This window comes from Strix uralensis, chromosome 11, assembly GCF_047716275.1.
Source record: "Strix uralensis isolate ZFMK-TIS-50842 chromosome 11, bStrUra1, whole genome shotgun sequence".
Lineage (NCBI taxonomy): Eukaryota > Metazoa > Chordata > Aves > Strigiformes > Strigidae > Strix > Strix uralensis.
The window spans coordinates 3,087,547-3,102,704 of NC_133982.1; the positions used below are offsets into that span (position 1 = coordinate 3,087,547).

The 15,158-nt window shown below is 44.6% G+C and overlaps 1 protein-coding gene across 9 annotated transcripts in view; it reads right to left on the minus strand.

The window, feature by feature from the left end:
• Positions 1 to 14,981, minus strand: part of MYO9A (myosin IXA) — a 190,100-nt gene extending 175,119 nt beyond the window's left edge. For all 9 annotated transcript variants that reach the window (XM_074880273.1, XM_074880274.1, XM_074880276.1 and 6 more), the window contains exon 1: positions 14,845 to 14,981. The gene's annotated coding sequence lies outside the window, so the exon portion shown is untranslated. The remainder of the gene's footprint in view (positions 1 to 14,844) is intronic.
• Positions 14,982 to 15,158: the final 177 nt, after the last annotated feature.

The following is a 15,158-nucleotide window of genomic DNA, read 5'->3' on the forward strand; positions in this document are numbered from 1 at the left end:
CCACCAAATGGTGGCACTAGGGCATTTAAAATATGAATTAGGAGAAATATAAAGCAGACAAGGTTAGCTAATGAGTTTACATAGAAATATGATGAAGTGGCAATAGTTTACTGATCTCCCGTAACACGATGAAGAACTTCAAAGATCTTTTTCAGATTCATCTTGAGCTAGCTTGCTATGCTTTGCAAAGTTAACAAGGGGGTTCTCTCCAAGGGGTGTCCTGGTATTATTTTGCAAAGGATTCCCCCGTAACATAAAGCTGTGACAGGAATTCTGCATAAAGACAGGAAGAAACCTTCTCTGTCTCCAATGCCCGCCATCTCTACCCTAGTGCTACCCCTCTCATCAGCTGCAGGATCACCGCTGGAAGCAGTTCTCTCCACACTCTCCCCCCAGAAAAGCCAGAAACTCCATGTCACAACCACCAGCACCCTGGGAAGTTATAAAGATACTTTAGAAATACCTCATTTAACATGATTTTTATCTTCTCTTGTGCCTACGGTTTCCAAGCCTGAACAGAAGTACATAAATAACAGCCACCAGCCCCACAACACCAACCAACTTCCGACACTGATACCGTATCTCGCTCAAGCTCTGAGGCTCAGCGCAGCTCAACTTGCTCGTTATGTTCCATGGCAGAAGATGCTCAACCTCCGGGACCCCTCCGCTCAGGAGTGGGACAGACAAGTGGTCTTATTTGCAAAGGCAACAATCTGCTTCTGGCCCCTGTCGTCATCCTCCTCCTCCTCACCAGGTCGCTGGACCGCGTAGGCGCCGAGGGAACAGGCTGCACATATTTCAGCCATAGTGCTGGAAGCCCTGAGCTGACGCGGGAACTGCCCACGGACACCAGATTCTTTATGCATTTTCTGCGTGCATGCTGTAGGCAGCACCAGAAATACCCTTCACGTGGAAAAATGGGAAAATATTTTATTTCTGTGATAGGGAAGAAGCCATCTAGCTAAATCTAGCTTTGTTCAGGGACAGGAGTGCCCACTCTCTGCAATAGAAGTAATTCAGGAACGCCGATAAGTCTGTTTTCTGTGCATAAATAACCTACGTTCAAGCTCAACAGCTTTATCTCAGTGAAGTATAAAGCCCTTGGTGGCAATACCCTAATATTTGTCTACTCTCTTATCAAACAGGAGGCTTATTACAAAGGCTAATTCAAGCAGAGATTAGATTTTACGTACGAAGGAACAGACAATAGCATCAGATATTCTTCAAACACCAGTAAATAAGATTAATACAAGTGTCACTGCTGCAGGTTTTCAGCTCGACAATGCCTTAAACAAAAACACACCCCCAGTACCTCCAAACTAATCTTCCCAAATGCTTCATCATATTTCATTGCATAGACTTCACCTCACTTCTCTTGGCCAACAGCAACTACAAATAGTCTGCAGGAAGCCACTAATTTCCTGAAGAGAGGGTTAACTGAGAATCATAGGAAATGGAGAAAATTAAAGCTGCGTGTAACATCTTGACTAGGCTAACCATAGTGTAGGAGCAAAAAATAAAATTGTTCGGAGCACTAAGTATGATCAGAAATATAGACCCATGCAAATTAAGTAAGACTATTAAAATCATTAACACAGACTTAACAAAGAATTACCTCCCTCAGCACACTCGCCTAGAGAAAGCCACTTCCCATGCTTGGGTACAGTTTTCACATGTAACTACCTAAAGGTGACGATCTAAAATCTTAATTAGAAATAAAGGCAACTTAGTTGTAAGATATACCAAGCACCTCACAGATCACAATAGCTTGCAATTAAGTGCTCTCACCTAAAGGATTAATTCAAAAAACTGAACAGCAAAAAAGAACTTGGCAACGCAGTGAAATTTCACTTGCTCAACACTTGTGCTGACAAATCAGAGGCACACAAAAAATCAACTTGTTGCTCTGCGGAAAACAATCCGAAAGAAAAATGTAAAGCTTTGATGACTTAAGGGGAAAAAAAAAAAAGTAGGAACCTTGGTTTTTAAATGTCTTAAATTGTCACAAAACATTGTGCCACCAAAAGAGAGGAGGGAATGCACAGACCAATGCATAAACACCAGCTGAAAAAAATAAGAAAAATTGCTTAAATAAGTATTATAGCAGCCCTCCAAAACTCCAGGGATTGCACAATATAGATGCAGAATAAGGAGATGATATGAAAACCATAACAACTCTGCGCTGCAGACTGTCACACACATAAAATAACCAAGAAGTGGGTGAAGGAACCAAACAGGTATGCGATGTGGCTGCAAAAGAGGAACTAGAGTGATACGGTGTTTAAATAAAAATTGAGGGAGCTAAATCCAACAGAGACAGGAAAAAAAGGGAGGAAAAAAAAGGTAGAAGTCCCTTCTCAGGTGCTTATCTCAGCCAGGGGAGCAGCTTCCCTCTGATCAGGGAAAGGCAATCTTACCCTGCCCCAACCTGTCAGGACATTGCAGCAAAAATCATTATTTTTAAAAGACAAAACTGCTCTTCTTTTGCATCCTAATACATCCTTACTGAATTAACTTTGCATTTTTTATCTGTACCTCTAAGGCTCTTCCTCGTGTATAACTTAAGATCACTATCAAGAGGTTGACTCCTCTGCCAGCTCAGGATGCCAATCTCCATTTCCAACTCATTAAGAAAAAAAAAAGCAAAACACCACTTTCATGATTTTCCAAGACTCTCCCATCACACATTTAAAAGGGGCAGCCTCTAAATATTTATACATCCTTTTCATATTCTCTCAAGCTTTTCTCTCCCTTACATGACACCTATAAAACAGAAATATCCCACAGTCAAGGCTGTAGGTGTGGCAAGACCCTGCACTAACCTATAGCTTTTTGTCACCCTCTCTGCTAGACCCTATGGATCCATCTTAAATGCAAAAGTTGTTGGCAACTTCTGCAAGAGACCTGGGGCTGTAACTAGGGCACACAGGCAATACAATAAACAAGTAGATCAAGCCTAAAACTACAATATAATACTGTAAACCATATATAAAATAATACTAGAAACTTACAAAACACTGGCAATGTGTTTCTAGTTGAAAAAAATCCCTAAAAACAAGAGTAGAGCTCACAATGAGGAGGTTCTTGCATCAAGTCACCGGTGACATAACCTGCAGATGGATGTCCTCTCCTAGGTCCAGCTGTGTCTTTAGGATGGCGGCACCATCCTAAACTCCTCCTGGTGTAACCACTCACACTCCTTGCCCTGAATAAATAACCTTCTGAAAAAAAGTTACTCTTTCAAAGGTTTAAAGCTAACTTGATTTAACCAAAAATGAGGGAGAAGCATTTTTACTGTTAGTTTTTACCAGGAGAACGAAGAAGAGGAGGGCAGGAGTCTCTGCTAGCATCACAGCCCTGGGCAAAGCACACTTCTACCTATACACACAGGAAAACTAAAACTGAAACTTCCCTTCCTAGCCTAAGAATTTCCTGACACACTAAAACCCTACATATCAGCTCTACAAAAGAAACTACAAAGTGAAAAAACTGTTCTGATGATTGCATCGTTGCTCTCAAAGGGCCTTTTCCAACCCATTCCCAGCTGGGCAAGACCCTTTGGACAAGTACATGTCTTGCTCAAAGCAGCAAGAAGAAACCCTTCTCACCCTCAGGATGAATGAATTGAGTTTGTCACAAATTCCCTCGAGATTTGGGTGCATCCCACCATCTTCCATGCAACTAGAGATCCCAGGACCAGAAAAACAGCCCTCACTCACGCAAGGTCCTAGTTCAGCTCTGGTTTGAAAGCATGGGCTGCTCCTTTGATGCCCTGCCAGAAGTGGCCTCCAGCGAGGAAGCCCAGGATGAGTCACGCCACCGGCTGAAGGAACTTGCCAATCTAGATTGAAAAGCACAGTTGAAACTTGGGATTTTTCTCCCTGCTCTGCCATCTCCATTTCTGCACATCAACTCTCGGTAATTGCATGCTGCCGGGCAGGCGGTCCGGCAAATGAGAAGCAAAAATACACAGCAGAAAGGCTTTTTTCCTAAAAGGAGAAAAACTAAGACAAAGGGGTGTTAAGGGACTGAAAGGATCATCTGGTAAGAGCACCTTAAAAGCTTTTTTTTTTTTTTTTGAACTGACTTGCATGAATTCCAGTTGGCATAGGGGTTTATTGCTTTCCACACCTGCAGAGCTATGAGCCAAGAGCTTGTACTCTTTCTGCATCACCCCTTTAAAAACTGTGTCCTCTAATCTGAGTTAGCTCATACATAAATCCGGGGGGGGGGGGGGGGGGGGGGGAAGCCAACACCTTTTAAACTCATAAAACAGCCTCAAGAAAAAGAAGTTTAGCCCCAGTTTACTCTCCAACTAGGGATAAAATACATTCAAATAGATTCATCTTACATTTACATAAGATGCAGGGGGCAAAGTAATCTTTTTATGACTATGTAACATCTTGAGTATTAAAGACTTAAAATTATCACACAATTCCTTTTTCATAGAAAATCCATTTTACTCAATGGTTGGGGCCAACGCATTTCTTTGCTTCATTCACTATCACAACCTACCGCTATTCAAAACCATATTAAAGAGGAAAAATTGTAATATCTCCTGTCTTTTCAGTTCAATTCGGCAATTCTGGTAATAAAACTACTAATTCAACATGTTCTTTACTTAAACCGAAACTGCAAGCCAACCTTGCTCTGCACAGGAGCATTTGGAATCTCACTCCATGCCTCTTTATTGCTTTTTTTTAATCTATCCAGCCCAACCACTAATTTAAAGGAAACTGTGCTGGATGCTCTAATTGACCCCGTTCTCTTCCTTCCCCAGTTTGTCTCTATAATTAGCCCTTCCCAGCTCAGCCTAGCAAAGGGAATCAGAAACAAGACCTTTCCGAGCCACACCCTGCAGACCACAGCAACTGCCTCGTATTGTTTTTGCCCAAAAAAATCAACATATGCTGCAGCATTAACTGCTCCAGGACAAAAATAAAATTTAAAAAAAAGGAAAAAAGCACAAGCAAATGTGTATTCACCATTTTCAGGCGTGTTACAGTGAACGATGCAGCAACCCAAATGAAAATTCACCTGCAACCCTAATCCCTTGGGTATACTTTGTAACATGAGCAAAATACTTGTTTTCCTCAAAATAATACAAAGTTGCACAGCTGTCCACACTAAATTCACTTGCACTGCTGCGTATCTCAGCACACACACACGAAACGCGAGGAAGAATTCAGTTCTGTACTAAGGCACCAGAAGGACCCACACCTTGTTTCTTGAGAAATTAGAAGGCATGTAGAGAATGAGGAAAAGAAATGCATTAAAAAAAATAGATTTATCAGCAAGCAAACACCACCAAAGAAAATTTACTTCCCTAGTTGCCTTTACAATAGGCAAATATTCCTACCAGGTGACCAGTTGTGGTTATTTTTAGGTACTTGGGGAAAAAATGAAAACAAACAAAAGAAACAAACAACAGCAACAAAAAAACCCCTAAACCCTCAAACACCCTAAAAGCAGTTTAGGTCCGGATTTGCAGAGCTGCTGAGCACTGGAAGGTGTAGAACAAAACAGCAGTCCTCAGCGACGCCAGCAGAAACACACGGGTGATCTCAAAGCCTTTAGGTCTAACCCACGCTCTCTGTGCCACCATGGCACCTTCTGTCCTGGTCTTCACAGAAGGGTGATAATACAGCCTAACGCAACGATCCAAAACTAAACCAGAGGAATTTTTTTGGTTCATTTTGAGCTTCGTTTCCATCCATTTCACTTCTCCCACCTCTCAAGTTCCAAGAGCACCTACCTCAAGAGGCTGTTCCTGAGGAAGGTGCCCACCAGGAGAAGCACCCCAAAGTCCACAAAGCACGATACTGGTGTGCACCAAGTCCCTAACTCGCTATTTCCTGCTCAACTTCCACACTTGACTTTGCAGCTTTACAATTATTTTGCACCCACAAAGCTTTTTTGCTGCACCGAGCTTAGAAACCAAAATAGTTGTATTTTTTGATGATTAATTAGCATTACCAGCTGCGACTGAAGTGGTCCTCTTCAAATGCGTCAGCAGCCATTCACTAAATATTGTCCTGACGTTTCAGAGCTATAGCTCCCTGAAGCACACAAATACACATACTTCCCTAACGACCAGGAATTTCAACATTTATACATTTAGAAAATTAAATTGCAGCTGGCAGGGGCCTCAGTAGTAACAGCAGCATCTGAACCTGCAATGATCCTTCACCTAAGGAAAATTGTTCAAGTTTTTTGAATACTTGTCCCCTCCACCCCCTGAAGAGCATACCTGAAAGAAAAGTATGTAGATTAATGCTCCCAGAAAACCTAAACAGCAGCAAAGAAAGTCGATCCAGTCCTACAAAAAAACCCCAACCTTTCTCAATGCTGATGATAGTTCATGCTCAAGTGAAAATAACTCATAACACAGAAAAACTGCATCTAAAGCATTTTAAACCCATGTCTGCACGTTTTAATTTCAATTTTTTTTTTTTTTTGCTTGAAAGAGGAGATATTCTCTGAAGGATTTCATTTTTACTAAAAAATAAACACAAGAGAGAAGATTGTAATCTCCCCACCGCACAGCTTGAATCACAAATATCAGACACTGAGCTACTTTTAGACTGAGTTTTTAAATGAGTTTTGTGAGCAGTTGAAAATGGTTTGTATTTAGCACTGGAGATCTCACACTGGGGCCATTCGCTAGACTACAACAACTGCATAAAACTTCTCATTCAGCTTTTACTCCTCAAGTTTCACATCTTCCTGAACAAAACAAAAATGAAAGCAGTGTTCACGTAGGACAGCTGCACCGCAGAGAAGTAAACCAGAGAAGGAAACCCCTAATGTTGCTAAAAACCCAGCCAGCAAGCGCTGTGGGTGAGATTCACACCTTCCTTCAACAAGAAGAAAATACAGGAAAATATTCAGGCAGGGTTTTTTTCCCCTCGTTTCAGTCTTCAGATCTTATTTGTTTCCAACAAAGACTTTTAGGTGGGAGGATAAATTCTCAATACTGCAGACACGGACTTTGGTGCTTACTTTTTTCTCTATTTCACTATCCTTACCCCATTTGCTGGAGGTGTGGGGTTTTATTAATTTATTTTTTTTTTCTCCTCATATTTGTTGTATTGCTCACTGCAGACAAATAGCAACAGCTCTAGAGAGGTAGTTAAATCACATAAATGGAGGGAGAGGAATAGAAAGAGAACATATAGTACAGCTGAACTCAGAAACAATACATTTGAAGGCAGGCCTGCAGCTCCCCTCCTGTAATTAAAAAGGGATTTGAGCCTGAAACAATGCCCTTGAGTCCATGTCTCTTCCACAGACATGGTAGGGCAAGTGATGGGCAACTGCTGCTAAGTCATCTTTCTTGGCAATTTATTTCTTAGAGGTACCATTTCAGCCTTAGAAGAAGAAATATTACTGCTAATATTTATTAATGCTAATAAATTCGTTAATCAAATCATTGCAGATGGCAGTGAAATCAGAGATGTATTTGGAGAAGTGCAACGACTCTTCAAAACAGGTCCTGCGCTTTGACAAGTCAAGATGCACTTGGCAACCACTAAAGTTGAACAAGGTTACGCAGTGAGCAGAAAAAGGATTTTTTTCTTTATGAAAATCATACCTGCAGACTCCTCGGTTGCTTTTGGTTAGTTCATTCTGTTCATAGCTGAGGAATACTCTTAAGATTCCTCGTTATCTGCTGCAGGCACCTCAAACCTGACCTCTGCTCTGCATTGTCCTCCTATCTCCTCACTTACCTTCCAGGCACTGTGAAGTGCCTCCGGATAAGATTATCCGAGGTGATGGCCACAGCAAACGAGCCTGCTCTTCTGACATGAAACGCAAGTGCCTGCCTGTGCAGATTATTTATGCAACGGTCTTGCCGTGAAGGATGAAACGCATAGCGCGTGCCCTTGTTGCTCACCGAGACGTTTCGCCTCACTTTGCAAATGAGGTGGCCCAAATCCAGACCGAGTCGCCTGTCCACTGCATCTCTCTCCAGCAAGCCCTTTCCGCTGCAGGGCTGTATCTTTATCTTCTGATTAAAAGAAGCAGAAGAAGCAGTGGCTCTGCTTTTAGACAATAACTGTCCAAGTCCCTTCTTCTAGCAGGAGTTGCTCAGCCATCCTTACCACCACCACCAGCAATAAAACCCACATAATTATCCCCTGTTTGTTGAGTAATTGGTGAATTAAGGAGCAGGGACTGGCTCTCCTGCACTTACATTTCTCAAAGAAACCTCCAGAAGGGTTATTTACCAACATAACCTTCCTCTTCCAAAAAAAAAAAAAAAAAATAAATTCCAAAATCTTAAAAAGTTGGTTGACATTGTTTTAATCAAGCGCTACGTTTCCTAATGACCTACTGCCTTTATTTATTTATTTATTTATTGCCTAATGGGACCACATTCCTTAACAATTAAATCATTTATTAATTCCTCCCGGGGGAGGTTGTCTAAGAACTGTTAGGTTGGTTTATGCTTGTTGGGTGCATAGGACAAGTACTGTCAAAGTAAAAATGCCAGTGTTTTTGAGAATTTTATTTCGGTCTACATATTTATGTAAAGTATGAAAAGACAGTAGACTCACGGAAGTCTTCTAAAGTAAATATTTTCAGTTAACTTGCTTTAAGTTCATCCCTCAAAATCAACCATGTAGATGTCGAATACAATAAAAGAATTCTTGGCGGTCTATCAAAAACATTCATAGTCTGGGTTGGTTTTAAAGCTCAGGTTTTTCAAAGATATATCTACACAGAGTTAGACACTCCACTTCCACTAATGCTCAATTATGATATATCATATCCAGGATCGTATACCTTTGTAAAGGTCATGCTTCACAGAAGATAAAAGAATTTTGATTAAAAAACAGCACAGAGGCTGTCAGATTATTAATGTTTGATGGCTAAAAACCCTAAACAGGCATCTGAAGGTGGTAACTGAAGTAGCAGCAGGAGAAAAATTGGTATTTACATACCCAGTATGCTCAGTTAAATCCTAACTAAATAGTTAACTATCAAAAAAATAAAAGTATTGAATAGTGGCCCGTTCCACACCAAATGCAGTATTTCCATGCGTTACAATTTGTGTATTTTAAAACATATTTTTTCTTTGCTGTTGCTTGCAGTATTAAAGCAGGACAGACCACTGTTCTACTCCCCATTAGTCCTAACAGGTATTTGCAGTAATTCCTATGAGTTGTAGGATGGGAACCAAGACAATTTCTCTAAGAAAAGTCAAGGACCCAGTCTGAACCACTGAAAATACCAGGGTTGAAAGGGCCAGATCCAGCCCTCCCCTCAAGGGCGATCAACCTACACCTACAGCCAGCCTATTGCTAGGGACCTTCACACCAACATGGATTTCATAAGCCTTCTCTGGGACCTGGAAGAGACGTTTTAAATGTACACCAGAACCCAATGGAGACATGAAGGAAGACCATGGAATAGTTACACCAGCATCTCGCTTTAGGTCAGGTGCATAAGCTGCAAAAAAAAGCAGTACAATGCAGTAGCTGTGAGAGATGAGAACTTGGATGAGATGCAGCTGGCTGAGCCTCCCCGTGCACTTATCTCACATCAATAGCGAGAGGATGCAACTAAGGGGACCCTGCCAATATTCCTGAGGGAGGATGGAGAGCCACATCTGGAAGGGTCCAAGTGCAGTCCAGCTCGTATCCAAGTACTTTACATAGAGAGAGCACAAGTGATCTATACCCCAACTTGGACATATTGTACAACTGGCCACAGAAGAGCAGGATAATGTGCTGCCTCACCAGCTCGCACAGCTCCTATCCTCCTTCTCTTTCATTACAGCACTGTGTGACAAGACTACAAATTTCTCGAGGCAAGGAAAATAAAGCTTCATCCCTCTTTTCAGCTCTTGGGCACCGAGGTCAGTTTGTACACAGGGACAACGTGCTTGAGCTGGGGCAAGAAACGGACCCAGCCCCACCACTGTCCTACCCCCGAGGATCCTCAGCGCACCACAGGTTTTCCACTCATCTCCCTTGATGGATGGCTTGGCAGGAGACCTAGCTCCATCTCTTCACGAGGCTCTTGGAGAAACCCTGAAAAAGGCTGACAAGAAATATCAACAGAGCCTGAAACAGCAACATAGAGCTTCATTTCACAGACCCAGTGCCAAGTCATGCCTTGGCACAGTGCGAACAGCCAAAGGCATATAGAACCCTACGCAAGAAAGAGATGCCTCATCCCGCTCCATGCCCAAACAGAAACCACAACGCAAGATTTTAATGGCAGGAGGAAATCTGGGGAGTAACAATATTCCTTAAATCAACAGGGTTTTATTCATTTCATTTTGCCTAGAAAAATGGCACATGACCATTTCACCTCCAAGGAGTTTCCATCAAAACAGTGCAGAGCCGGCCACCTGCCAGCTTTGGGCCGATTACCAGCAAATCAACCCGGGTGAGAAGTATCCCCATTCCCAGCCCAAGATTAATTTCAGCCAGGTCAGATCCTGCTGCTAGATTAGCTTAATGAAATCATGGAAATGCAGCATGAAGTGGCAGTTTAACACACGTGCAAGTGGAAGGCTGTGCTCCCCGAACAAGGACTGCCATGGATCACATATAACCTTATTCTCCTTGGACACTTTCCACCCAACGCAGCTCAAACCACTCCCCTTCTCTTCTAGCAACCTGCAAAACACAGGGAGAAGACGACCAATGTGAGACATCTAAAGCCATGAGGAACCCAGTCTGACCTTGCAGCTGACCCTGCTGGGAGCAGGATTTTTGACCAAGAGACCTCCTGAGGTCTCTGCTGACCTAAGCAATCCTACGGTCCTCCATCAGAGGAAAACAATGGAAAAAAGAAAAAACAAACACTAGAAGAAGCAATACACAACTGGGTAGCATTAAAATCAAGGGGGTTTTGTTAAAAATAAAATGCATTTGTGGCAAAGACACACAGCTCTCACTTCACCTATAAGACTTTTCCATAGGTACCCGTTATAGGATTCCTCCCCACAGAAAAAAAAAAACGCTACCATGATGACTAGCAGAGCTGTAACTCTTGCTAATGTTTTAAAAACAGATACAAAAATTAGTTTAATTCTAAAAGATACCCTTCAATATGCTTCCCTTCTGAATTTTGATATTTTCTGAGGTCATATGGCTTTCTGAGTTTGTTTTTAAACGTTTAATTCCAAGATACAGAAGACATTGATGCAATCACAGGAGTGAAACATATATCCCACCGTGGCATTCGACCTGTCAGACATGGTAGCAAGATTAATATTAAAGAGACACATAGAAAAAACAAAGACTATTCCATTTCCCTTTTTTCCTGTTATTATCCATTATCTGGCAAGAGTTTCATGTGTTTGGTTTATATAGTCTCAACCCTGAACACCTGTGCCTTCATGCATACACCCAAAGCCTATGGAAAAATTTGGTCTGTGTAAAAGAAAAATTAAGGACCATAAAAATAATCTCATTTCTGATGATCTATAGACATCCCATCAGCAGCACTTCATCCTTATAATTCAAATAAGAAACCCACGCCTAAACTTTGTGATAATCCCAGCCATCTAACCTTAAAACACAGTGTAATGTTTTTGCAGTAGGAAGCCCAAACAACTAAGGAGCTTCTTCCCTGAGCAAGGAACTACCCAGACACAACCAAAACCTCCAACGATACTGCTGTTGTCCAACGGAATGCTAGAGAAAGTCTCGAATTTGCAAACTTAAGCAGCAATGCTTTAAATATTTATGCTCGTGTTTACTTTTTGGAGAAGAGAGAAATGCCGTTCACTCAAGAGGAAGTTAAGCAAATGTAGGCACGCAGGACCCGAGCCTGAGAAAATAAGACGCTCTTTTTAACCTCAATACAAAAAAAAAAAGCCCGTCTCCAGGACCAGGCTGGGAGCTTCACAAACTACAGGCAACATGACAGCAAAACAGCCCACCTAAAACCAACCAAGTTCCTTCGCATAGATGGCAGTTCTTCTCAGGCACTCGGTCTGCCTTCGTACTTCTCAAGTATTTTGCATGCAAGTGGGACTGCAATCCCATTTTATTTATAAACCAGTGGGACGCAGGAATTTCTGAAATCGAGTTTGACCAGCTAAGACACTTCAAGCAGCTCAACGACTTTGTTTTCTCCCTAATAAAGGTATTTTTAAAGGAATTACGTTCAAAAACTGCACGGTTTGGAGTGAGAACTAGAATTTGGAAGAAAATGGCCATGCTATGCCCACCAAAACCAACCACCCCAAGCGGCTTTAGAAACTCTCAGATCACATCCATTCACTCAACTCAAGGTATTTAAGGCTTCAGGACGATGTGCTGTGCTTGGTCCCAAGGCTGTAACGGTGAACCCCAGTCTTCCTCACCAGCTGCCCAGTGATGCCAAGCTGAAAAACCAGTGGAGGGACCAGCACCATCCCTGTGCTCCCAGTACTCCCCCTGTTGACTTGCGGGGGATGCAGAGGAGCAATCCATCCATCTGGGGCTGGATACCGTCCTTCCAGAAATCAAGCGGTGTACATGGGTGATTAGAATTTCTAGTACAGCCCTACCTCGAAACAAGCTAAATTAAGGTTGTGCAGGTAACCTCAGGTTTCACGTTTCCCAAGTGCCTGACCTCACATGCTTCACATTCTCAGAGGTTTTCTTGCAAACATGATGAACGCTCACTAAAATCACCATGAACATCCTAGATAAAAACAATTTAGGCATAAAACACTTAGATGGTTAGATTTTCCTAGCGAAGGATACCAAAGGTTTGCCAGCCTGAGTTTTAGATAGCATGTACGAGTGCCAGTGTTTGTGAAAGATAGTGCAACAGCAGATGTCACGTCAGCCATTTGATACCTTTAAATCTTAAAATGCAGCTTCCCCACCCCAAAAAAAAGAAAAAAGGTAAAAACGTGAACTTTATAAATCATAACTAGAGCTGCAGATGCACAGAAGAAATAACTCTGAGGCATGTTCTGCAAAACTGAGCCTACATTTTAGTACATTTTTAAAAATAAAAGAGAATTGGGGAATTCAAATAAAGCTTTTTTTCAGATTTTTCAGGAGCGCTACCGATGGACCATAGGCCTTTCAATAAAGATGAAACACCTCTAAAGCCATCCTGATTTATATACTGATCGCAATAAATAAATATATCTAAAGTTGCATCATCACTGATAGCCCAGGAAACAAAAGCTTAATAGTCGTGTGCCACGGCTGCTGAATTACCTTCCCTAGCATCAGCAGCCGGACCGACAGCTTCCAAAACAGTCTCTGGGATGAAAAATCACAGCCAGGAGCGAGAGCAAAGGCTGGGAAAGCCTTCATAAGGGAAAAACGCAAAGAAAATCTGAATTTTTTAAAATTTTTAAAAATGAGAAAAGTCACTGAAATGGATGAGTTTACTCAAAAATTCAGGGGAAATTGTCATTATGGCATGACTCCACGACGAAGGGCTGAAGAGAAGATGCTCTTCAGTGATAACGCAGCCTGTCTGACCCCAGCCGGACTTTGCTGGCGCCCGTGGTTAAGCTCAGCTCAGTAAGGTCGTGCTTAAGCATTCACAGCCCATCACCACCGCATCCGTGCGCATCTCGTCAGGAGAGTCCCATGTCATTTCCTAACTCTCTCCTGGGAAAAGAGTCGGGAAAATGCTCGAGCCGGCCCAAAACCCATTTCTGCAACTAACAATCTATTTATGAAGCGATTTGTTAAAGCGCTTCATTACCAATTTAGCAAAACACCAAGCTCCTTTTTTCCTCCCCGTAGCAGCGATCTCCTCCTTCCTTTGCCGCTACGTGATTATTTTTTTATACGCCGATGGGCAGGGTAACGTGCACTGCAGCAAGGGATGTGAAAGCCATGATTTCTGCTGAGCTCACGCTCCTGACTTTATTAATCTCAGCTTGATTTCAGGATATGAAAACGTAAATGGAGGAGGATCTATAAGCAGAAGGGCGGCAAAACGCCCGGTTCTGAACTTACAGCAGGTCTTACCGCGAGTCACGTCGGAGGATTTTGGAGGGGGGTGGGGGGGGAGGGATAAAGCAAAGGCTGTTTCAGCTACATTTAGGAAAATTCCAGAAAGAAATATCGATTATTTCAACCTTCGGAGGAGCAGTGCTCCCGTAAAGGTCCGGCATGTTGGGGAGCAAGCTGCCATGGAGTCCAATACTGCGTTAAAAACCAGAAATATCTCGTCTGGACGGGGTGGGAATCATTAACGCTGCTCTCGTAACGGGCTGCTCCTCTGCCAGAGGACGGGGAGAACCGTGACCCGGTGCCGTCGCAGTGCTCGGCGTCGGGGCTGTTTCCTCACTCGGTGCAGTGGCGGGGGGGGGGGGGGAGGGTTGCGGGGCTACCTCCAGCCCACGGACCCACTGGTGACACTGGAAACACTAAGGGAGATAAAACACCCCTCCCCTCCAGGCTGGGTTTTTTATGTCTTGCCTGTCCAACCCAGCCCAAAAATGGGTGTAAACGGCAGCGTAGTGGCGTCGGGGGATTGAAAACGCGGAGCCCCGCTGGCACCCTCAGCATTCCCACGCGTGGGGGAGCCCCCGCGGGGCCCGCCCGGGAGGGAGCCGGCCCGCACCTTGCGCCCGCAGCGTCCCCCGAGGGGCTCGGTCACGCGTGGGGGCGAAGCTCGAGTGGGCCCAGCCATCTTTACCCGCTGCGGGAGCCCCCACGCCACCGGAGGGACTCGCCCTCCTCCGCCGAACAAAGGCTCCCGCCGGCTCCGCGGCGGCACCGGGCGATGCTCCGCCGCGCCAAAGGGGCTCGCCTCACGCTGAGCGCGGGACGGCGCCGACCCCAGCGCCGGCGCCGCTCCCACCTCACACGCACCCGGAGGCCCCCGCCCCGCTCCCACTGCCCCGCCGCCGCTCACCTGGGTGTCGGGGCGCGGCGCATCCCTCGCCCGCCGCCGCCGCTGAGGGGGGCTCCCGCGGGGCGCTGCTGAGGGGGCCGGGGCGGGGAGGGGCGGGGGGAGCAGGGGAGCGATCGGGCGCTCCCGCCGCCGCCGCCCGGGCGCTGCCCGACTGCCCGCGCGCGCCTCCCGCGCGCACCCGCCGCCGCCCGCGCGCCGCCGGCAGGGGGGGGGGGGGGGGGGGGGGCGGGCGGAGGGGGGAGGGAGGTGCGCGCTCCGCTCCGCCCCTCGCCCCGCCCCTCGCCCCGCCCTTCTGGCCCCGCCCCCTCCCGCTC